The sequence below is a fragment of the Lathamus discolor genome, chromosome 5 (assembly GCF_037157495.1).
Source record: "Lathamus discolor isolate bLatDis1 chromosome 5, bLatDis1.hap1, whole genome shotgun sequence".
Classification (NCBI taxonomy): Eukaryota; Metazoa; Chordata; class Aves; order Psittaciformes; family Psittacidae; genus Lathamus; species Lathamus discolor.
The window spans coordinates 2,738,795-2,762,225 of NC_088888.1; the positions used below are offsets into that span (position 1 = coordinate 2,738,795).

A 23,431-nucleotide genomic window follows, 5' to 3' on the forward strand; every position below is an offset into this window, starting at 1 on the left:
TCTCCCACTTTTTAGCCTCTTTCCCCTCCTCCTCTCTCCATTCATGTTTGTGCGTTTATGGAATCACAGACTGGTTTGTCTTGGAAAAGACCTTAAGATCATCCAGTTCCAACCCCTGCCTTCCTAGTTAGTCTGTAAACTCCTCCATGAGCAGTTGATTGTCATCACACACACACACTCACAATTATGGCCCCAAAAGGCATTTGCGCCTCACTGTTCAAAGTATACAGATCTCTCTTTGCTATTCACCAGTGCAGATGGCATCAAAAAGATACCTTGGGTTGTTACTAGAGGAGATCAAGACAAGCAATTGCTAAAGGTCACTAATGCAGCACTTCTGCTGAGACTGGTGCAAGAGACCACAGGGAAAGGGAAAGAAATACACAGAGGAAGCATAGATGGAATCATGCATACATGTGCACATGTGTGCTGATACAGAGGAAAGACAGTCCACTGAGCAACCTCTTCCATCCAGATGAAGAAAACACAGTGGCAAATGACACAGAAAGTGCTCACTTTCTGTCCAGGTGCTGCATTCATTCTGTTCAGCAGCATTTTGGCAGCAGCAATTCAGGCTTCCAGTATATCCGATGTGTAACCTGGGAAGGTGAACTTAAATATGAGGAGAGTGGCTGGTGCATGGAGCTAATTCTGAGGGTCTCTTTCAAGGCTTGCTCACCCTTGGTTAGATGAAGGGGTGCCCCAAAGTGCTGCAGCTCCTTTTCGAGGTCCGGTTTCACATCCCCAGCTGAATCAGCGCTCAGCTGTGCTGGTTTGCACATGGAGGAAGGCTCCATATGGTGTGTGAATGGCATCCCAGCACAGCACAGCCCCTCCTATCCAGGTGTAGAGCCAAAGCCTTGGGGGGGGGCTTTCTGTAGTGGAGGGGAGGATGCCAGGGAGACAGCACTCCCCCGTCTGTGCTCCCTGGGCCAGGATCCACAGATCCTGGCTCCCCTCTGCCTCTTCTAGCATTTGGCCCAATGTTTTGTCCTCATTTTGCTTGTTCTGTAGCAACAGTTTCTTAGCAAACACCATTCTCGGAGTGGTGCTGATAGTAATTGATGAGGCTGGTGCTCAGAGTTGTCTTGGCATGGTAAGGCACTATCTAAGTAGAAAAATAAACAGCCATGTTCACTCCAGTTCCTCTCAGAGAATGGAAAATTTAATCGATGCCTCCCAGATGGAAATGAACAAAATCATCAGCAGGAAAATATCTTGAAGATCCTAAGAAAGCTCTGAGAAGGGAGGGTGTGCAGCCCTGGTTTGCTGGGGATTTGGTTTCCATTAAACAAAGAAATACTGCTTCACTGATGTTGTGCTGTGAGTAGATGAGTTCGAGGTTTCAGATAGGGCATAACATTTTAGCGGTTCAATATACTTACAGGAAGACAATCCCTATCTGCTGAAGGAAAAATGGTGATTTGTCTTGTGAAAGATTGGTTTCCCTTTGAACATGCAGCAATAGGGGGGTTTGTCCCAAATTTAAACGTTTCTTTCATTGCTTTTAACAGACCTGACATAAAACACTTGGTTTCTGACAAGACTGTTGCCACTGGCTCAGGCTGCAGAAGGGACACTGTTCTTACTGTAGTGGAGGGGACAATTATGTTGGGTTCAATTTTAACAACAATCAAAACAGCATTTGAGATCAGAAGTTTCTTGAGAAGATACCTGATAGATAGCATTATTTCTAATATTTGGCACTTTTTTAGATGCTTTCTCTTCTTTTCTTTTTTTTTTTAACCTATAGGTTAAACTCATTATATAAGTTTAAAGAATATACATTATTGCCTTAAATGCAGCACAGATGAACTGCTTTTCTAGTGTAGGATGCTAAACACGAGCATTACATTTTAGAATTAGTGCATAATGATCCAAAAAAAAAAAAAGGCAAAGCAAAACTATAGACTGAAATGCAAAGATTTGAGCTTTTTTTGAGACTTCTTATGTTCATTTCCCCTTTCATGTCTGAAGTGAAAATGAATTGTTTCAAAAGGCCTTGAGGACCTGATGCAGTAAGCTTTGAAATCATGGACTGCATATTCATTTTAAAGAAACTCAGTAGACTTTTACAGGGGTCTTCAAAGAAGAGTTTATAAATATTTCATGTTTTGGTTTTCTATTACATTTCACTAAATAGCAATGCAGAAGACCCCTCACACTTCCATTTTTGTTTCAAGGATATAATTTCTATGGTTGCAAATGTTGTCCCCTAAAAGATGATGCCACTGATGTTTTCACTAAGCATTCCCTTCAGTCAGAGTTCTCTGGTGACTGGAATATGGCTCTGTCTGTAAACCAGGATCCATCATTTATTCAGTCTCAGAAGGAGCACTTGATTCAGATCTTGGGAGAGGACAGGACACTGCTCAGGACTGGCACGACAAGTTGTAGTGGTTCATCATTTTTCATTGTAGTCCAAGCTGGGAAGTGGAAATTGAGACAATAAAGTCAACACATTCCCAGAAATCAAGTGATTCCAGTAGAGATTGTGAGATGGCTTGTCAGCAAAGACCTATGCAGCTGTATTTAAGAGCATGGTGTCCAAGAATTACAATGTCTGTCTGGACAGCCCTCTGAAGACAAGATGCTAGGCAACTAACAGGTACCTCTCTTTTGCTGCTCTTTCAGAGGAATCAGCATCAAGGTAAAGTGCAAGGTGGCAGATGTTGTACATGCCCTGAGAAAAGTTCAGAATAATTTTGTGATGTAAAGTGTAAAAAAAAAAAGGTTGGAATAAAAGTTATGGAAATTGCCCTTTGTTACATTATTTGACTATAATTACAGGAGAAGCCAAGTGCTGATAGCTCAGAAGAGAAAATATTTTCATACTTATCTAATCTGTGGTTTTAAGTAGGGACAGACAAACTCATTTTGCCTAGTTTCAAACCCACTTGAACACTATTCAGCAAAGCACTTACGTTTGTATTTTCAAAGCTTGAGATCTTTTCTTTCCCCCACAATGGTATCACTGCTGATATTCCTTCAGTGAGAAAGTTCACATGGTTTTACAAATGAATCTCAGGAGCATCTGAGTCTAAAAAGCTCTATGAAAGTCTGAATTATATCTCTCTGGTTGTCTCTTTTCATCCCCAAGCCTGTCTTTTCCTCTCCTTAAAGCAATTGGCATACCGGTTGTTAGCGAGTTGTCTATCCAGAAGAGAAAGTACATGGAGTAAGAAGAATATAGGCTGCTCCTGGATACCCCATAGGGTCCATGTCTAGCCATTTTTTTCAGACAAATCTACATGTTCAGCTCATTTCTTGGTTTCAAGATGTTTTTTTTTTGTTTCAAGATGAAGTTAAAGCTGGTTGGAAGTCTGAGAAGCATCAAGATTTGGAGATGCAGGGTGGGAAACACAAAACATTTGGCCTCGAACGCTTTCCCAATCGGGCTGAAAGGGAACTTCAGCATAGTAACCTGCTTTGTTTTAACTGACAAAGTGCAGGGGGTTTGGGGTAAAAAAAACCCCAAAAGCTGTGAAAGCACAAATCAGAGTGACCTCAAGCATATGAATGTTCATTACATGTGTGCAGGACCAGGCCTTCTATTTGTACCAGCTCCTTTGTATGCAGAAACTCAGGACCAGAGTGGGTTTCAGCAAATAAAGGCAAGAGGTGTGATAAGACGCGTTATCTACTTGTCATTACAAGCTGTAAGATGGACAGGATTAATAGAGTCAAAATATAGATTGCTTTATCCCACTTTGCAGTTTTGAAGGGCTTGTGTACACCCCGGTTTTATTTTTGATTCGTCTTTAAGCATGCATGCCAAGATAGAGCACAGGTGAAAAGGGAAGAAAAGAAACAATAAATGTCTTCAGCCCTTTTGGGGATGCTCTAAGGCTATTCTGTCCCATCTCATATTTACAAGTTATCTATAGCCGCTACCACTGTAAATACACTCCTGTGATACTGTGAGCTGCCAGACAAAAGCAAGCATTGCTTTCTAGCCATTTGTCCTTCTTAGTTCAAACAAGACAGAAAATTAGAGCACAAGAAGGCCAATCAGAAGACAAAGATCTGAAAAACTGTTGCATGACTGCACAGTGAGACCAGATGGCTGTATGAACTGTCTCTCCATACACATGAGCACGTTGATAATGAAAAAGGATTCACACTCATCATCTCTCTGTAACGTCCACCACATCACACGGTGCCTGTGACCAAGAATTAAAGATCAAATAGATGCCTTTTGTCAGAATGATGATTAACACACAAGCCTTGCTCAGTCCTGTTCCTCCCACACATCGCTTTGGAAATCTATCTTGATTTGTCCAAAAATGAATTGTCTGCTGATGACCCACGTTAGCTGTAAGTCAGGAGTGCTAGAGAGATTGGCACGTACAGTTTTCTGTGGGAAGAGCTCTGTGCAATCTCTGCCATCCAAACCAACACTGGAGACTTTTTGGCTGTTTTCTCACACCTTCTGTTATGACTGTATTTCTGTTCCTACTGCATTGTTTCCCCCAGAGTCTAAGGTTACTTCTACCACACTCTCAGTTCATCCTCAATTCACATTCTTTCATTCCCATAAAAGCAACCACTTCTGATCTAATCCAAAGTAAAATAGAAATGAACTAGTAGAACTAACTTGGCATTCTTGGTGCTGGGAAATTCCTTTGCAGCCACTTGCTCTTGGTTGAGACAGGACTGAGACAGGAAATGAGAAACAATGATAGGACTATGAAAGATTTAATGAACTGTTTATCCAATACCCAATTCTCACAAACATTTCCTCATCTGACAGGTTTTTTCTGCCCTATTGCTTGAACTTGTATTGCTGCCATGTACCATTCCTTGGGATAACACGGTGCTTCAGATGCTGGCTGTCTCAAGAAGCAGATGACCAATGGCTGAAGTTTGAAGGAATTTTCTTCATCCAGACTGCCGCTTTTAGATGTCATGTTTGAATATCTCAAGTTCTCAGAAGTCTTTTATATTGGGCTATAAGAGTGAGGGATGACTTACTGACTTCATTTGCTTTACATGATACACTTCTAAGTGGACACCTCAGCTCCTATCCATATGTACTGTGTTGAATATAAATACGAGAAGAAATTCTCTAAGTCCCATCTCTGCTTTATCTACGTCAATATGCTGGCCAGCAGTCTGATGTGATCAGGGGGTTTCTGAGTCATGCTCCTTCTTCCTCTAACCAATTGAATACCAAAGTCTTCCACACGTAGTGAAGCAGCTTTAGCAGAGTATTGCCAGTGTCCTTTAATGCCCGTATTGCCAGCCTGCTTTATGGACCAGTGGTTAGCGCAAATTTCTGGAAACTAGAATAGATAGTTTCAAATCACTGCAAGCAGGTGGAGGATATGAAGTCCCATCTTTTGTACACCAAACTGCCCCCTCTACTTAGGGGCTCACCTCCCCTTCATGACTCTAAATCGGAGTGGAACAAATTCTTGAGCCACTGCAGTCTTCAACACTGAACTGGCTTTTTCCTCTACTTTGTTTTTAGTTTATTGTTATCCAGTTTGTGTATTCCCACACTCTCTTTCCTCATAGCTTTGAAAATCAGGACAGGGATCTCATCACGTACTTTCTCCTTCCTGAGAAGGCATTGCCTGAAGCAAACCCAAAAAGACCCTGATTGAGGGGAAAAACAGGTTAACAGGGAAAGTAGATGCGTAGTGCTGGAATGGAAGTTTTCATCTCAATTCAGCATTCCCTCTATGGTTTACAGAGACTGGTTGGTTGAGATCTCTGGCACCCACACGAGTTCTGTGGTTTATTCTTTGTGCGTGGAAATGAAGTATGACACAATATTATACCACGGAGTATTTAAATAGTGCAGAACTAAGTGTGCAACTACCTATGTTTAATTATGTATGTCATTGCACAGAAAGTGGGCAGCTGAGATAAGGCTGCTACACTGCATATTCCACCACAGCAAAACAGAAAAAGCAATTAAATTGTTCTGCAGCCCATTCCACCCATCAGCTCTTTCCAGCTTCAGCTACCTCCCTTCACCACCCGCAGCCTGTGTATTTGTGTCTTTTCCCTGAGCAGTACTAGCAGTGTTCATCAGTTATAGGTGCACTAGTAAGTGAATGTCTCTGCAGTGAGGTTATTTCCTTGAATTACAAGAAGCTCAGTTGTGTCTACAACTTTGAGAGGAAAGAGCAACAACTCAAGTGGCAAAAGGTAAGCTTTCCTTAACATGCAGGGAAGCAAAAGTGTACGGAAAGATAGAGGAAGAAATGAGGAACTGTAATGCTGCAATTAATTCTTAGAAGAGAGCATGCCACTTAAGTCTGCAAACATACGTAAGTGGATGAACCAGATTCCCGGGAGCTTGTCATGGTTAAGACTAGATGGAAACTTGTTTCTTAATGGTGGAAGCAGTAGTCTGGGAGACCACAGCATCTTGCAGTGTCCTTAAGACATCAGTGCCATGTACAAAGACATTGAGATCCTTGCTCTATTGCAAAGGAAATGAGGACAATCCCAGGAGAGACACACTAAGAAGTGAGGTTGTTCTCTGCTAACGTGAGGGCTGTACAGAGACAGGCTTGTCTCCAGTTAGCAGAAAGCCCTGCTTCACTCTGTGGTGGCTGGGCCAGAGCCAAACAAGTATTCAGGGTACTAGAGCTGGCTCGATTTCTGGCATGCTCAGCCTTTGAGGGAGTAAGTGAATTGCAGCTATAGAAAAGAATCAGTTCCCAAATCTCTTGTTGTTCATTCTTGCTTGGCTGGTGAGTTGTGAGAGAGCCGTTGGCACAACTTGTTACAGCGCATCTCTCTATGGTTTTCCTTGTGTGCCCATTGCCACAGTACATATCCCAGCCTGAAGACAAAGGTGAAAGTGTTCCCTCCCCCACAACTACATTGTGCTTCAACAGGCATACACACAGAGGAAAAAATCAGTTGCTTAAACCCAGTATTATTCTGTCATTTGAGACAACCATATTGATCTGAGATATTTCCTTGGTGTCAGCTGGCATGGTAATGGATCTATCAAGGACCCACACCCTCCTGGAGCAGCAGTGGCCACCAGGTGGAATACCTTACGGTGTCTCTCATGGCATGAGCTGCCTACATTAGGCAAATTAATTGAGCACCTGCTGTTCATCCCATCAGAAAATCCAACATAGGCTGAAGAAGAGCTGGGAAAAGTTTCCTCTAACTGGTTGTAACTGTTCTGGGACTCATGTTTATTTTAACTGAAACAGTTCTACACATCCAAGCTGGAAAGATTAGGTATGGACATGAGTGATGTTTCTGTGAGTGACACACGTATTGACCGTGTTAGCCTTGCTTAAAATATCTCTAATAATCTTGGTTGTGACTGTGTTTTTGCTCTTCTCTTTTCTTTTTGGTTGTCCTGTTTGTATTCTGTTGCAAGAGTTCTCTTACTGCTTGAATATCACCACCTGCGGGCATGGGGAAATCTTTGTCAGTTAAATTGTACAACTGCTCAGTAACTGATTCTTTAGACTTACTGAAGGAGATGAAATGAAATCAGACTTTTCTTAAGTAGAAATTCTGTAGAAAAAGAAGCTGTTGGTCTTCAAAGTGCGAACAGAAATCAGATGACAAGCAAGTTTTTATCATACGAAATTAAATGTGGAGGAGGAAATAGTCAATTGTTTGAATTGAGTCTAAACCAAAGCCAGCTATCAGGCTGCTTTCAGAAATAGGTGGAAAATCTCAGGTTCTACTAGACGTGTGTCAGTGTCCTTAGGGGCATCCATCACCTGCTGGCCCACATGGGGAGAAGGATCAGCTGGAGTGGGATGAGGCAGGATTTGGCTTTGACTAGTTAAAACTTCCACAGGATCTCATTCAAAAGTGCAGTCTTACGACAGCATGAAGTCCCCAGCCACAGCCAAGATCTTGTGAGGGTTTGGTGGACCAGCTCAGAAAAAATTGTATTCTTGAAAATGATCTTTTTTTTCCTATTACTTTGCAGTCAGATCAATTCCCTGACCCAGTTCAAGATGCAATTGTGCATCCCCCAGCAGAAGTTGTATAGATGTAAAGGCACACAGCCCATGTCAGGCCATGGGGGCTGCCAAATGCATGAGTAGGTGGCAAGAGTGAAATGCACAAAATGCACGTGTAGGAGCGACTTTGTAGGTCAAGAGAGAACCTCACTTTACAGAAATGTTAATCCAGCACCTTTTACTGAAACATTCACTTAAAATATGTGTTTGTCATGCTGGAATGTGCTAATGGCTGCAATCAAGTTGTCTTTCATCTGCGGGCAGTGGCTGACCTCATTAAAGCAAATGGGCTTCCAAGTCACATATCACTGGTGTTACATAGAAGAAAAGGTTTCTTTATGAAGAAAGACAGATGAAGACAATGAAAGACTTCATCTAAGGAATCAGGCTTCAGGGGAAGCCAATCACCTTGAATCCATGCAGGTCCAAGTGTTTTCTCTTTGCCATTGTAAGGACCTGGGTGCTGAGCAGATGGTGGGAGTGCAGTAGGAGGTAGAAGTAGTGTGAGATAGCCCTGGAAGGAAGACAGGAAAGAGAAGGACCTTTGGCTAAAGCCCTTGCCGAGAGGCAGGCTTGATTTCTGGAGTGGGGAAGTTGCTTTTTCTCTTCTGGAGAAACAGGAGTTTCTGTGTATACTTTGTAAATAAGATGGATTGTGTCAAAGAAACCTCTTCCATATACGCTCATCTTTTTTTTTCTTTAAGTGAATTAGCAAGGTCATGGTTACTGGTTAAGGCGAAGGTTCAAAAGAAAGTAAGACAAGGCATAGATGTGCAAAACAAGGGCTTTGAGTATTACAATATGCCTCTTTTTTTTCCATTACACGACTGCAAGGGCCTCTTACCATAATGATGGAATGTGACAAAGATGAACTGATTATATGTTTTAATCAGTTTTGGCATTTTGAGGAAAAAAATAGTCAGACAAGGTACCCAAGGTTTTAAAAACAGTCAGCCACTGCTCATGTATAGTAAATGTCTTCTAGTAAAATGTCACAGGGGTTTTTCAGAGAGGGATAGACTGTTCATATGCAGCAGGCAGCTGACACAGAAGAACTTTGCAATGATTATAAATAGGCCCATGATGTTTGGTGTGAGCTGTATTGTGTCTGTAGGTTTTATTAATCTGATGTCATCAGTTGTGGTAGGGAAAACACTAGACTGGGCAGCGTGATTTAGTGGCAGGTGAAAGGAGATGGATCGTATTTTCACAGTTTTGTCTGAAAACTACAATGCTGTCCAGGAACAGAAGTCACTCTCATCCTAGTGTCTGAGTGATTTCAGCAGAGCTGTACACATAAACCAGAGGAGTTTACCACACCCTTTAAGAGAAACAGATCCAAGAAGCCAGAATGCCTATACACAGCTTTCAGCCAGCCTGATTTCCCTGTTGAGCAGCCTCGGGTTGAGTTACTGGAACAAGGACAGTTTGGATCTAAGCATTAGGCATTAGAATCATAGGATCAGCTAGGCTGGAAAAGACCTTTAAGATCATCAAGTCCAACCTTTATATTAATTAAGTAGGAGTGCTCCTAAACAAAAAAACCTGAAACCAGAAAACAGTAGTAGTTCTTCCTGGTTTTAATTCTGTTGTGGGAGGATTGACCTCACAGTGATAGTAGTAGTAGTAGTGTTGATTCTCACACCATTGTGGCTGCAGGCACTAGTCATGGTGCAGGTCCGGTCTGCTCCATACAAATAGAGGACAAGAGCTTACAGTCAGAGGGTGAGAAAATGGACCACAAGAGAAGCTGGAAAAAGAGCTGGAGAAGGTTTCAAAAGGGAACAGATCCCAGTGGGTCAGAGTGGGCAAGGAGACTGCACAGCTCTCTTTCTGCAGCCAACCCTGTGCTGCATGCTAGAAGCGGAAAGCGGCTCTGTAATTCATTGCAGCACCTTCTCTAGGACCTGCGCTGTATAGTTCTGCCCCACTGCTTATAAATGCAGCTCCTCAATAACCAGGGATATTTCGTGGTATTTTGGAGTTCTTGTTTCTTCATTATTTATTTTATTTCGTGAAATAATGTGCAATTTGCATGTAACTGGATCTCAATTATCTTGTACTATCCCAGCTTCAGAAACCAAAAGCTAAAAAGATCTTTTTTCAGCTGATGTCTGCTTTGTGTGTGGGGACTGGAAAAGACAGAATGATACTCTGTGTGTGTGCATGTGTGCGTGTGCATGCACACATATATGCATGGACACTGTCAGTTAGCTGTAGCACTAAGAAACTGGAGAGTGGAATCACAAAGACAGGTTGATGTGCTGGGGAAGATCAATGAATATGAGAGGTTCACTGATGACAGATGGCTGGTTTCATACTCCGAAGGAGTGACAGAGGAGGAGGAGAACCAGCTGTGATCGAGTTGCAGGATGAGTGCATTGGAAGCACAGCCTTGTGCAGAAGTAGCCGTGCTCCAGCAGAAGCAGGAGGATATAAAGGGCAGTGTCTGGGTAACTGAGAAGAGGTAGTAATGGAGGGAAGATATAATAAGGAGAGAAGGGCTTGTGCCAGCACCCAGTGCATTTCTCAGTTTTGACAATTCAGAAAATAGGATCTCACAAAATGATAAAACGAGCATGGGGAAATCTGCAGCAAAATTAGATCAGAGAAGTGTTGATGGCAGAGTTGATGTTGCAGAGAGTCACTGCTGTTTAAAACGCCAAATCCTCGCACAAACGCACATGAGTCAAATGCTTCCAGGAGAAGGGGCAGGGAATTTTTAGTCAGTGGGCAATGGCAGATGAAATAGCTTTAGAAAGAGTCTAGCATAATGGTGGTGATCTTTATAAACGATGTAGGGGAAGGCATGCATGTATTGTAAAAAGAAAGCCTCACACCGCTTAGCTAGCCAGTGGAAGGAGAAAGCAGCATAATGGTTTTTTCCAGTATGTAAGTGGTTCATTATACCACAGATAAATGAATAGACTGGGGGGTGTTGGTGTTGAAGTGAGAGGTGTGGAGAATTATAAACAACAAAACAGAGAAAGCAAAATGGCAAAGGAGGCATAGCCTGTGTTATCCCCAACCCTATGGGAACAAACAGATTGTCCACTAATAAGGAAATGATCTAGCCATTCTTTTAGATTAGTGATGTGGGAGGAGAGGAATTTAAAGGAGGGAATGCATGGATCTCTCAGTAATGTATCCACTGGTTGTCGTTGTAGGAGATAATGAGTATGTAAAGCAAAGGTGGGAGGAGAAAATATCTTCTATACAAATGCAGTGAGCATATTAATAAGGTCACCAATTGAAAACATGCAACTCCAAGGCTAAGTGTGATATTCCTGGAACATGTGAGCTACAAGGGAGTTAAAACAGAGTAGGGGAAGGCAAAGTTTATGAAGGGGAACAGGCTGTGTTATTCAGTCAGCAGAGACAGCAGTGTACATTCCATGTCCAGAGCAGGAAACACTACAGATGCTTTGCCTGTTGGAGCAGAGGCTGTTTGGGCAGAAGCTGGGGAAGGACAATGAATGCAGTCGTGCTATTCCTGGATGTTGCCACAAGCCCCCGGGGCAGGCAAAGAAAGTAGGTTGGGAAATGTTTTTACAGATAAGAGAAGTCTGTAAAACAGCTAGAACATTGATTACGAGGGATTTTAATTACTCGGCTATTGATTGGGACAGCCACGATGCAGAAGGGAAGCAGAGGAGTGGGTTTCCAGAGTAATGCAAGATTGCCATCTCACACGCTAGCTGAACAGCCAAACTTGCATAGTCTGAGGCTACTCAGGTCCTAATTCTAGGAAGCATGCCAAGTCTGATCAAGTAAGTTGAAGTTGGGGAGTAGTTAGGATCCAGTGACACCATCTATCGTCAAAAAGTAAATGCTCAAGAGGAGGCAAAGCAAACACTTTAGACACAAGATGAAGCAAATGAAACTTGTCCTAATGAAATTTGACTGGAATATTGTAATGTAGTGGAAGTGTGATAGGGGATATTTCTTGAAAGAGGCCATAAAGAGGGAAAGGAATGGAGCAGTAATTGAAATTCATCCTAGTTCAGCCTAGAGAGGGAATTCAGCAGCAGAGGCTAATAGCTGCAATGATCCTTGGCTAATGGAGAGTTCACTGGGGGTCATGAACACCTGCATATTTTAGATCAGCCCAGACACTGCTCTCAATTATGGGGCTGGCTCTGGCTCTCCCTGGCAACTATAATACTTTTACACCTTGTCCCTCTCAGGTACATCAATTGATGTTCCAGAGCTTCTCAACATAGCCTTATAGTTCTTATGGCATGAGTAGCTTGAAGAAATAAGTGTCTCTTCGGCAAAAGAAGAAACACAAAAGAAAGCTAATTTTTGTACTAAAAGAGGATTTAATTGGGCTAGGAAATGACAACATTAAGAAAGAGGTGAGCTGTTCCATCTCTTAGTAGTAGTAGATGGGGTAAAATAAATTACCTTACTTGATGATAATAAAACCCACTAAGTATCACAGGTGATATGACAAATCCCTAGCATGGAAAACGTTAACATTTTTCTCAGTTAGAGGAAATTATTTGGCAGCACCTGATTGTTCCCAATGCAGACTAGCCCATGAAGCCTTTGGGAAGTGTGGAAATTACTATGCATTACCACAACATGAAAAACTCAGTTGCAACTACAATATGAGCACATGACCTGGTGTGGACTTTCTAGAGGATGAGCTGACAGGTATAACGTACATCACTGACCTAAGATTAGAGCAAGAAAAGTGAGCAGGAGAAAAGACCAGGACATGGTATTGCCCAGAGAATTCACAATGTGAAAGTGGCCTGCGCGCAACAGAAAAAGGGAGGTGATGATGAAGTACTGCAGCAGCTAGCATCTGGAAAAGGCAGTCACTGATCCAGGCAATTGACCATATCTATAGGTGGTGGAATGAGCTTATCTACCTTTCCTTCTCAAACTGGTACATTTTGTAGAGCTGAGTGGTCAGTGGGGCTCTTCCTCAGTTGCAGGGTAGACCTCTCCTTCTGATTCAGTTCCTCTGGCTCCACTTACAGCTGATGGAGAGCAGAATCGTACTTGGGGCTTAAATAACGTGTGCTAAAGATTCTTGCTTCTTTCCAGTGGCCATAAGGTACCCATAAGGATGATAAGCTCAGATGTAGAAGCCTGTACTGAAGGCATCTATAAGGGGCCAGATGAAGCTTACGCTCAGCCTGCAATATCAGGGCAACTGTTTAGGTTGTAGGATGCCAAGCTGCTGATTCTATTAGGCAAAGCAGGAACTCAGACTCATGTCTCCTGCCTCCTTCATTACTGCCATATCCACTGGGCTTCTGGCTGTCTGGGCTGTTCTCTTGCATTCTGTTTCAATACCTGTCAATAAAAAGTGTCAGTTTTGATAAAAGGCATTGCTCTGACTAGATCATTCAATTGAATGGTTCCCAGTGAATTCTAGTAAGAAACCACTTGCTTGAAGATTTGTCCCTTTTTGTTGCTCATTGATCAATGTGAAGGAAGATCCAGCAGAAGAGTATCCTAAGACATACACACATTTCCAAAATTCACAACAAATATCAGAATAAGAGGATTAAAAAAATACAGAATGGAAAGTTTGTTCACACAATTAGCAATATTAGCTTGAGCAGCTGCCCTTTTCTGTGGGTATTGAAAGACACATCAGTGTATAATGTTGTCAGAGGAGTTATATTTAGGATACACCCTCATGCTTTGGAATACACGTTTAGTTCTCATTAGCCTTCAACAGCATGGGTGGTTACAAAGATTAGCATCTGCAAATTTGGCGTGAACACTGTGAAAATAGCCTTTCTTCTGATGTATTAGGCATTCTAGTTCTAGTACACCAACAGAATCCCACGTCTGAATATCAGGGGGTAGCTCAACCCGTGTATTTCCATGTGTTTCTACTTGTGTGCCAAATTCAACCTACTCTTTTCATTTACATGAGGGGATGGGGAGGTAGGGAAGGAACAGCAATGAGGAGATACATGGCAGATACATACCCTAAAGTAAGAAGAAAATAAAAAGTTAGGCTTTAGAGCCTAAAAATAGAGTTCATTGTATTAGACCTAGAAAATTATCCTGAGGCAATATGACTACAGGAGCCTGGCAGACAGTTTTCAGCAAGGAAACCCATATTCATGTATTTTCATTCTTTATTTAAATTTCTTTTGTTCCTGGCAAGCTAATTTTCTGTGGGTCAGCTTGAGACCATGGTTAGCTTGAGTTCAGATGAAAATGATATTTCTGTATTAACACTGATAGAGTATTTTGGAAGGAAGCAAAGATTGAGAGATCTGTTCTCTAGCTCAAAAGGGAAGTAAGCGAAGATCACTTTTACTCAAAGACCAATGACTAGTGAACAAATGCATAACAAATATGTGAGAGTGCTGCAATATTAAAAAGAGGTTCTGCTCATGACTGCAAAGTAAGACAGTAAAACAGTAACAAGGCAAGAACAGGTAAAAAATGGAGTAAGATTGCAGAGGAGGTTACCATAAGTAATAAGAAAGTGTTCAAGTATGTAAGGAACAGGGGGTCAGTGAAGGAGATGTGGTGAACATGATTTATTGACAGCATAGCTAGACATCGCAGGAAACCTTAATGGATTCACTGCCTCAGTGTGCTTGCATAAGAGAGTGAGGAACTGGTACAGAGGCAGAAAATAACTTCCTGGGACTGTGATGCTGGAGGGGGAGGAGGAAGCAAAAGAAATAATAAAGAAAATGAGAAAGCTCCCACCAGCTTGCTCCACATCAGAACACATATCCCTTTCCTGTGAAGGTAAGTAATGCAGATTTAGCTATTTACTACATAAAGAGGTTTGGTGGAAGTAAGAAATGGGAAAGGTGGTCAAATAAAGTGATAAAGTGATGACAGGGGGGAAACGCATGTTTTTAAGCTAAACTAGATGAGCATGATGCCAAAGTGTCATATACAACCCTAGTAATAAAACCTGCCAGGAAGTGAATACAAAATAAAAAGCTAAAAGAAGGAAGATACTGTGGACCAACAGAGCAAAGCGGAAAGCTATATAGTAAAGTATAGGAATTACTCAGATCAGGAAAAGACAGTGCCAGGTCTCCCCAGGTGTAAGTTCCTCTGAGGAGGGCAAAGGAAGGCTTGAGGAAACAGGTTCAGGCCAGAGCAAATGAGAAACAAGATGAAGTGCTTGAGAGCAGCAAAAGTGTGATGGTCACGGTGCTTTCACCTTCTGATTAGGAAGCAAGGATAGTATCAAAATTACAATCTTATTTACGAGGACGAGGCTTTGACTTTCTTGCTAAATCTGCTTTCTTTGTCATCGGCTCATCCCACCCATATTCCTTTTTCATACGCGAGTTATTTCCTGACTGCATGTTGACTGTTTTCTGGGGCAAAGGCTGTCTCCTCTGTCACTTAGCCCCGCAGTGTCACGTGGGTCCTGATCCATAAGTGAAATTTGTAGATGCCACCATCACCTAAGTAGTAATTGCAAAAGAAGTGGCTAAGCCTGAGCTTCTGCCCTAGACCTGCACAGATACAGCATAGGCAGAAGGCTTCACTATCAGACAGTAGGTGTGTCATGCTGACAGGGAAGGTAGGTGCTGGCGGGGTGGGAGATGCAGGGCTGATATGGTGGGGAAGGTGGCAGGGCGCACCAGCAAACAACACTCAACTGGCCTCACTGGCACCGCTCCAGTGTCTGTTTGTTGAAAGATTTGGGCCAAGAGGTGTTTTAAGAAATAATCTGAAGTCCAAGGGTTCTTCTTATGCAAACCTCAGCAGCTGGCAGCATGGAGGAAATGACTAACGTTGTGTTTGCTGTCTCCCATGTGGCACTTGGGTGTGCAGAGCCTGCGGGAGGAGAAGGGGGGGTTTTCTCAAGCCATGTCTGCAAACAGACCCTGGTGATTGCTTTTCTTTTACTTCTAGAAGCTTGGAGGGGCACGAAAGGCTTTTCTGGTCAGCTTCACTTCATGTGGGGAGAGAGATGCTTTTCCCCAGGGAAAAGGCCAAGGGAATACCTAGGGAGAGGAATACAGTGTAAGACGTGTGATGACTAATGCTCCAGGTGCTCATCACCTTTCCTGCAGGGTACAAAATCCTTTGGTTTCAGAGCGGTGCCTCACCTGCTGTGGTTGCCAACAGCGACGCACCGGGAATACACAACCTTATTCAGTCTGGGAGTCCTGAAATCATGCCAAACCAAAACTCTCCCTCGCTTCTCAACTTCAAGTTCCTCCATAGAGCTGGAGTAGCCAGCCTCACCATTTCACCTCCCAGGTATCTGTGTAAGGGGTTACCATCACTAATCCCACATGGAGAGGAGACAAAGAAATGAGGCTGATGGAGGGAGACTCCTCTCTTACTTCCTGGGCAGCAGCATTGTCCTCAAGACAGGAGCAGCACCCAGGTGCAGAGTGACAGAGGTATTTATGATAAGAGTGCGGCAGGATAAGTAAAACCATAGCTAAGACAATGATCTGTGTCTTGGAACAAGAGCTTGGCAGAGGCACACAGAGATTTTCCTTAGACTTCCAAGGGCCTGCAATGGGGTTCAAAAGACAGCTTTTATTTGTGCATTTCTAAAGAGAGCAGAAAGAGATATTGCAGGGCTGCCTGAGAACTGCACTGAATGCAATGGTAAGAAATGAACACTGGACTAACTGTTACAAAAAAGACCCCAAACAAGCAAACCAAACCGAACACCAAACCCAGCCTTATCCCACTGAAAGAGCAACCAAACACTAAGGAAGGGGAAATTCTGATATATATATATCAGAACCCCTATGGCAACTTAGCACTTTTGCGAAGTCAGCCCTTGCAGTGCGCAGCTACCCACTCAAGCAGAGTCCTTGTGAACAAACATAGAAAGAAGCTAGAATGATCTGAGATGAGCAGAGGTCAGGTGTTTCTGTGGATGGGAATATTTTGTCCTCGGCATTTGGGGCAGTTGTTTGCTGTTGTTGCTGCAAATCTGACAAAAGTTCAAGAAATTGGAAGTTTCTGTTGCAGAGGGCACCTGGTCCTGAATGGAGTTCTTGAATGAAGTGCCAAACCGTAGCAAAACAGAATCACAGAATCACAGAATCCCAAGGGTTGGAAGGGACCTAAAAAGATCATCTAGTCCAACCCCCCTGCAAGAGCAGGGTAACCTACACAGACCTTTGCTCTGTTTATGCTGTTGTTGTTCCCTTTTACTGTTGTTACTGTACCATTATTTTCAACAAAATGCCTAAGATATTTTTTTTTGGGGGGGGTTTAACCCTAAGTACTTTCAGGATTATTTCAGCATCATTAATTGAACTGTTCTGTAAAAGCTTTAGTTCAAGTAATTTAAGGATAGTGTGCTATCCTGCCTACTTTCAGAAAGGGCATGGAAGAAAAATGTATTTAGCAAGAACTGGTGGATTATTAAGTGGCTTTATCTCCACTTAACATCTCTCTGTAAATAAGTCAAGGTTTGTTGCAACCTTGTGCAAGTGCTGGCGAAATCTAGCGAATTGCTTTGAAGAAAGCTTATCTTCCTAAGGGAAACATTGTGCCCATTATTTATATATGTGGTAAAGCTTTATTAGAACATGGTTTTAGTTTCTCTTCTTAAAGAGGTTGATTATTTAACATCAAACTTAAACTTTGGATTATGGCATATTCATAGAATATGAACCATACACAGTAATAAAAGCAAATAAACTCATTCTTTAAGTACTGCCAGCAATGTTCTAAAACACAGATGTGAGCTCAGAATTATCCATTAAAGAAAGCAATGGAGCAGCAGGAGGGTATTATCTTGGAGGAATGCCTATAGAAGTCAATGGGATAATCTAGGTTGCGCTCCTTGGGTGTTGGATCATACCCTTGCAAGTCAGGTGTTTCTGATACATGTACTACTGCTCTGGAATAATGTATACTGTCATCACTGAGAGATAAATATAATATAGACTTCTTACTACCACTATAGGATTACAAAGGTTTTGATAGGTATGACAGCAACTGGCAAAAGAAACAATTGTGCTTTCAATTGTTTAAGCTCTTGAACAGTTTTTCTTAACTTGGTGATTTATTTTTTGATGCTGCCTTCTCAGGAAAGGTTAACTTTGATAATTACAGCTTTCAGTTATGGATCTGCTTTCCATTTTTCACTCTTACAGAAATGTGCAGATTTGGGGTGTCAGGATTCCCAGAGCTTCAAGTGAGTAGAAGTAACCCTGTATTTTTTTTTTCCCCCCACAATAAATAAACAGAAAGAACACAATTGGATGAGGTCAATAATCAGGTTGGATAAGCAAAACACTTTTTCTCAGTATTTATAGATATATACGCACATACATCTACTTTTAGTTTTAGGGTATTCAGAGCTGCTAAGAATGCTTTAGTTAAAGCCTCTGCTGTTTTAGGCTAGCTAGTGCGGTACAGATAACCTGTATGAAAGTAAATATATCTGAGCTCACTAAAAGTAGTACTTGAGCATGAAACTAGCTTTCTCCCAGGATCTGAAACTGGGGATAAGTTTCAAAGCCCTTAATGGTGAAAAATTATCTATTAGATTATCTGATGTGATTCCTAGGATTTAAGGAAGTGATCGTTGCCCTGCACTGGGCACTGGTGAGGCTGCACCTTGAATCCTGTGTTCAGCTCTGGGCCCCTCACTACAAGAGAGACATTGAGGTGCTGGAGCGGGACCAGAGAAGGGCAGCGGAGCTGGTGCAGGGCCTGGAGCCCAAGTGTGATGGGGAACGGCTGAGGGACCTGGGGGTTCAGTCTGGAGAAGAGAAGGCTCAGGGGGACCTGATCGCTCCCTACAAGTGCCTGACAGGAGGATGGAGCCAGGAGGGGCTGGGCTCTGCTCCCAAGGAACAAGGGATGGGACAAGAGGAACCGGCCTCAAGCTGCCCCAGGGCAGGTTCAGATGGAGCTGAGGAACAATTCCTGCCCCAGAGGGTGCTCAGGCATTGGAACAGGCTGCCCAGGGCAGGGCTGCAGGCACCGGCCCTGCCATGGGGTAGTGGCGGTCTTGACAGTGCTGCGGAATAGTTGGACTTGGTCTTAAAGGGCTTTTCACACCCAGTTGATTCTATGATTCTAGTATGCCTGTAAGTTACATCTGTACCCTGTGGTTTGGGTAAGGACTAAGGGAGCTCCAGCATGCCTTGTGGAGTCTCTTTCCAACACAAGGATATCGTTCTTCGACAACCTTGTTATAAAGCTTTCAGCATGCACAGTTCACCTTGCCCAAGCTGTACCGGTAGCTAGGCACAAGATCCAGGCTCTCCTCTGCAGGAGGGCTTGGGATCCAGGAGGCTTGGGGTGCATGGTGGGCTCTATGGAGCTGCTGGCATTGGGAGCTCCAGCACAGCTGGCAGGGATGTGCAGCCTTTCCAATTTTGTTTGTGTCTGTCAGTGTCCCAGGAGTATCCTGCTTTTGGAAACACGGGATATCAGCTGTCAAGAACTATATCTGGTTCGCATTAGATTTTGTAAAAAATAAAAAAATTCATAAATTTCCAAATTAAGACAAGAAAAGAAGTTGGTACAGCCAGAAGAAGTCTCACAAGTATCCCTAACTCCTACACACAGCACTGTAAGTCAACAGGTTTGAAATGCTGCATTCCCTGTGTAGGACAACTTCATCTCCTGTCTGCCATGTAGATAAGGCCTTTGGCCTGTTGTCTATTCCTGGGAAGAATGTTGAAGGTGAGGCATGTTTTGTGCCATACAGTGACATCTTTGCCATGTAGAGACCCACACATCCAAAATTTGGTGTTTAGTTACTTACAGTACCCCTGGGCTGGAGTATCTGAGGACCTTATAACCTTGCGATATTTGTTTCATTGAGACCCAACACACCCAGAAAGCAAGAAAGTCCTAATTGTACCATGTTGGTGGCTGGAGAATAAGGCAAGGAGAGACGGAGGGCCACACACTTCAAGAACGTAGCTCAGAAACTTCTCTGAAGTGGTATTAAACACTTAAACGGGAGACTGGGTGCCAGCGGCTGGGCTCTTTGGTCACAGAGGAAAGTAGGGCAGAGAGATGGAACCTGTCTGTGAGATTGCATAACCCCAGGCATGGGGGTATTTTGCCTTCCTTTTAACTTTGCTTGCAAACTGGTGAGGGAATATGGAGAGAATATTGTTATTAGCTGCAACATGAAGTACCAAACAAAAGCGTATCTCTCATAATGTAGAAAAATAAGTTTGGTCAGAAGTACTTTGTTGACCATACTGAAATAACTCCTTCTCTGACCCAGATACAGCATGTGTAATCCACTTTGTAATGTCACTACAATGCTCATCAAGATTTCTACCTTGATATGACATCTGTAGATCAGGCATTCATTGTTCTGATCAGCAGCGTTCTCATGGTTGTGTTGCTACCTGGGTGGCTGCTGACACCAAAGAGACTTTGGCTGTATAAGATCATTTGAAACTTGCAGCAGTGGAGCATTTAGGATTTGCAGACAAAACCATTAAAGTATGGGCAGGATAGTTTTCTTTCCCTCTAAATATGAAGGAAGAGGACACAGGGATGACACTTTATTTAATTTGGATTAAAAGAATGCTGTGAGGTTTCATTTTTTTGGAAAGGTGAGTTTTGATGTTACCTTAAACTGGTAAAAAAAAGTATATGAAAGTTCTGGTTGAAACTGTTTCCTCTGGAGTTTATTTCTAAAATCAAAACGCCTCTCTGATTTGAAGTTCTGAAACCCACTGCTGTGAATAAAAATGGGCAGCCATTTCATTTATTCATTTTGGAAGAATGAAAGAGGCAATGAGTAAAACTGCAGTGGGGTGAGGAAAACCTGCTGATCAGAACGAAGATTACTTATATTACAATAAACATGTGTTGGTCTTGGCTAATATTGGTTTAAGTCACAGTCTCATTTGAACTTAAAGTGCCTTTTGCTTTGGCTGCTCAAAGGACACAATTGTCATCAAGGAAGTAAAATCACTTCTGTTCCCCCAGCTGGAAGAAAAGAGATTGGAGGTGGCAGTGGAAGGGACAAGGCACAAGAAAGAAAAGGAAAGGAAGGCAGACGCTTGCACACAACTTCTTACAATGGCTCCAGCATGCCCTTCCATTGGCAGGAATCCTTTTGATCAAATCCTTGCCCTGAGCTGAAAGCGTTTTAATGAGCGTAGAGACACTTTTTTTTTTCTGGGTCTATTTTGTGTTCTTAAGGATAGATAAGTAAAGTGTGCTCTTAAATGATCGTGTCTGTGCTCCTTAAATGTGCTCTAGAGGAGACTGCTTGAATGTGAAGGCTGAGCAGTGCTAGCCTGAAGGACAGAAGGAAAATAGCAGAGGAGGAAACTTGAGGTCAATTTGTTTCCTTTAGCGTTTTGTTTGCTTTAGGAGGAGGAGCATACAACCTGCAGAGAAGTGGGGATTTGGGGGTGGGGAAACTCCCATGTCTTGTGGCATTCCCCCAGCACTGGTTTCTTTGAGATTCCCATCAAGGCTACTGTAGTTCACCCAGCTCCTTCTGCCTGCATCTCAGTGAAGGGATGCTTGGCGGGTGACAACACCCAGCTTCTATGGCAGGGTGCCCTGCACAGCGCCTTGTGGGGTTTTGCTCTTCAGACTCGGTCCTAGACTTAGAGGAAGGATATGCATGATTTGGTCTGCAGTGGTGGTCTGTCAGTCCCTGCTCTCCCCACTGTGCTGGGGACAGGTATGAGATCACATGGAGGAGCTCCTCTTGGAACAGTCTGAATGTAGTGGGTTTGTGGAGCTGAGGAAAACTTCACTCACCCAGGCTGCCAACATGGCTCTTCTCTTGAGCCCTAAAACACATTAAATTTATACATTAAACATTAAATTTATACATAAACATTAAAACACTATATATATATATATATAAATGGTTACGCTTGACAAAAGGCAAATGCAGTTTAATTTGACACATCATTATTCTGAGGCATGTGTGGGAAAAGGCAGACTTTGTCAGTATGTTACAGGGTACTAGCAGTTACTGGAAATCAGTAAAGGGACCTGCTTGCCTTGGAAAAAACACTCACTGATCTCTAACTTTCCATTTACCTGTTAGGTTTAAAAGATGGGGATGCAGGAGGATGGAAGCCAAGACCTCTGTGCAGAAGAAGCAGAGCCTTCCCCAAACTGGGATGGCGAGAGTTGAAAGGAAGTTTTGTCTTCACAGCAGCTGCCAAAATCAAACCCTCCTTTCAAGTGTTTTTGATGTGAATCGCAGGAGGTGCCACTACTGGGATTTGCATCCAAACAGGAACCCTGCAGATTTCCTCAAATCCTGGTGACAAAGGTGTGACATTTATGATTTGTGACTGTTATTCCACATGTGTGAATTGCTGAAAAAAAAAACAAACCCAAAAGCTTTTGAAAAGGCAACTTCTATTTGTGACTGATGCAGTTTGTAAACAAGAAAGTGCCAACATTGGAGTGCTGGCTGGTTTAGCTCAAGGTACCAACTGCTTCCCAGGATGACCTGCTGCCTGGAGCTGATCGCTCCAATGCTATTAACAATGCTCTTTCAATAAGGGGAGTGTTATTACTGCATAGCTTTATCTTGGCTGACAATTACGTGTGAAGTCATCATACTTTTAGCAAAAAAAATGGGCAAACAGTTGAAATTAATCTCATAGAAAATCATTTTGATGAGTCCATAGTTTATCTAGTTAGATATTTTGCCTCCAATGATGTTACAAACAGCCCTGGGGAAAAGGTAAACTGCCAGATACAGATACCAAGGAAAAATTCCCTAATTTATAATACTGAGGTATTTGTAAAAGTTTCTGTAACTGCCAGTGGTAATTCAGCTCATGCCATTATTACTCCTATTACTGCCTTTTTAGCCATCTCCTTGGTTATTTTTCTCAATCACATCTTTCAACAGTGACTGTTGCATAAGTTAAATATATGATAAGTAAACCATTTGCACTTCCAGTTTTAATTTCACTGCATTAGTTTATGTAGGAGTCTCAGATTTATCCCAGGTAGCTTATTCATTAATCCACTCCTGCTCATCTTCATGTAAGCTAGCCTGCAGTACAGAAGCAAGAAGGCCCATGCATCAAGGCATTTTTGTTTCCAGTCTAGATAATGATTCTTTCTGCTACATCTTTTCCAGTGAAACAGCTGGATCTGTGACACTAGCTAAGAGGATGCCTCTTTTATTTTTTTGTAAGTATAAGGATTTTAGTGTCATTCTCTTTCACTGAACACACCTTTACAATACAAAAAATGCTCTACCTGGAAAGACTTAATATTAAAATACTCACCAGTTTAAAGAAAAATGTGTTATTTTTTATGGTAGTTCTACCCTTTTACATTTGGGGTGATTTTGTTTATCTCTTAACAAATACTAATACTAGCAACAGACTAGTTCGATATTGTACATACACTGCTATATTCTACACACACTGCTATATTCTACACACACACATACATGTAGAGATATTTCTGTTTATATCTAGCTATATATGTTTGTACAAACAAGCATATACAAACAGGGGAAGTCCAGGTTACATATAAGGAAAAAGTTCTTCCATGTGAGG

The 23,431-nt window shown here is 42.4% G+C and overlaps 1 long non-coding RNA gene across 1 annotated transcript; it reads left to right on the plus strand.

Annotated features, from left to right (window-relative positions):
• Positions 1-7,001: 7,001 nt before the first annotated feature.
• On the plus strand, positions 7,002-23,151 carry LOC136015991 (uncharacterized). Its single transcript, XR_010613439.1, has 3 exons — positions 7,002-7,215; positions 18,050-18,090; positions 21,949-23,151. It is a non-coding gene; the product is annotated as an uncharacterized LOC136015991 (long non-coding RNA).
• Positions 23,152-23,431: the final 280 nt, after the last annotated feature.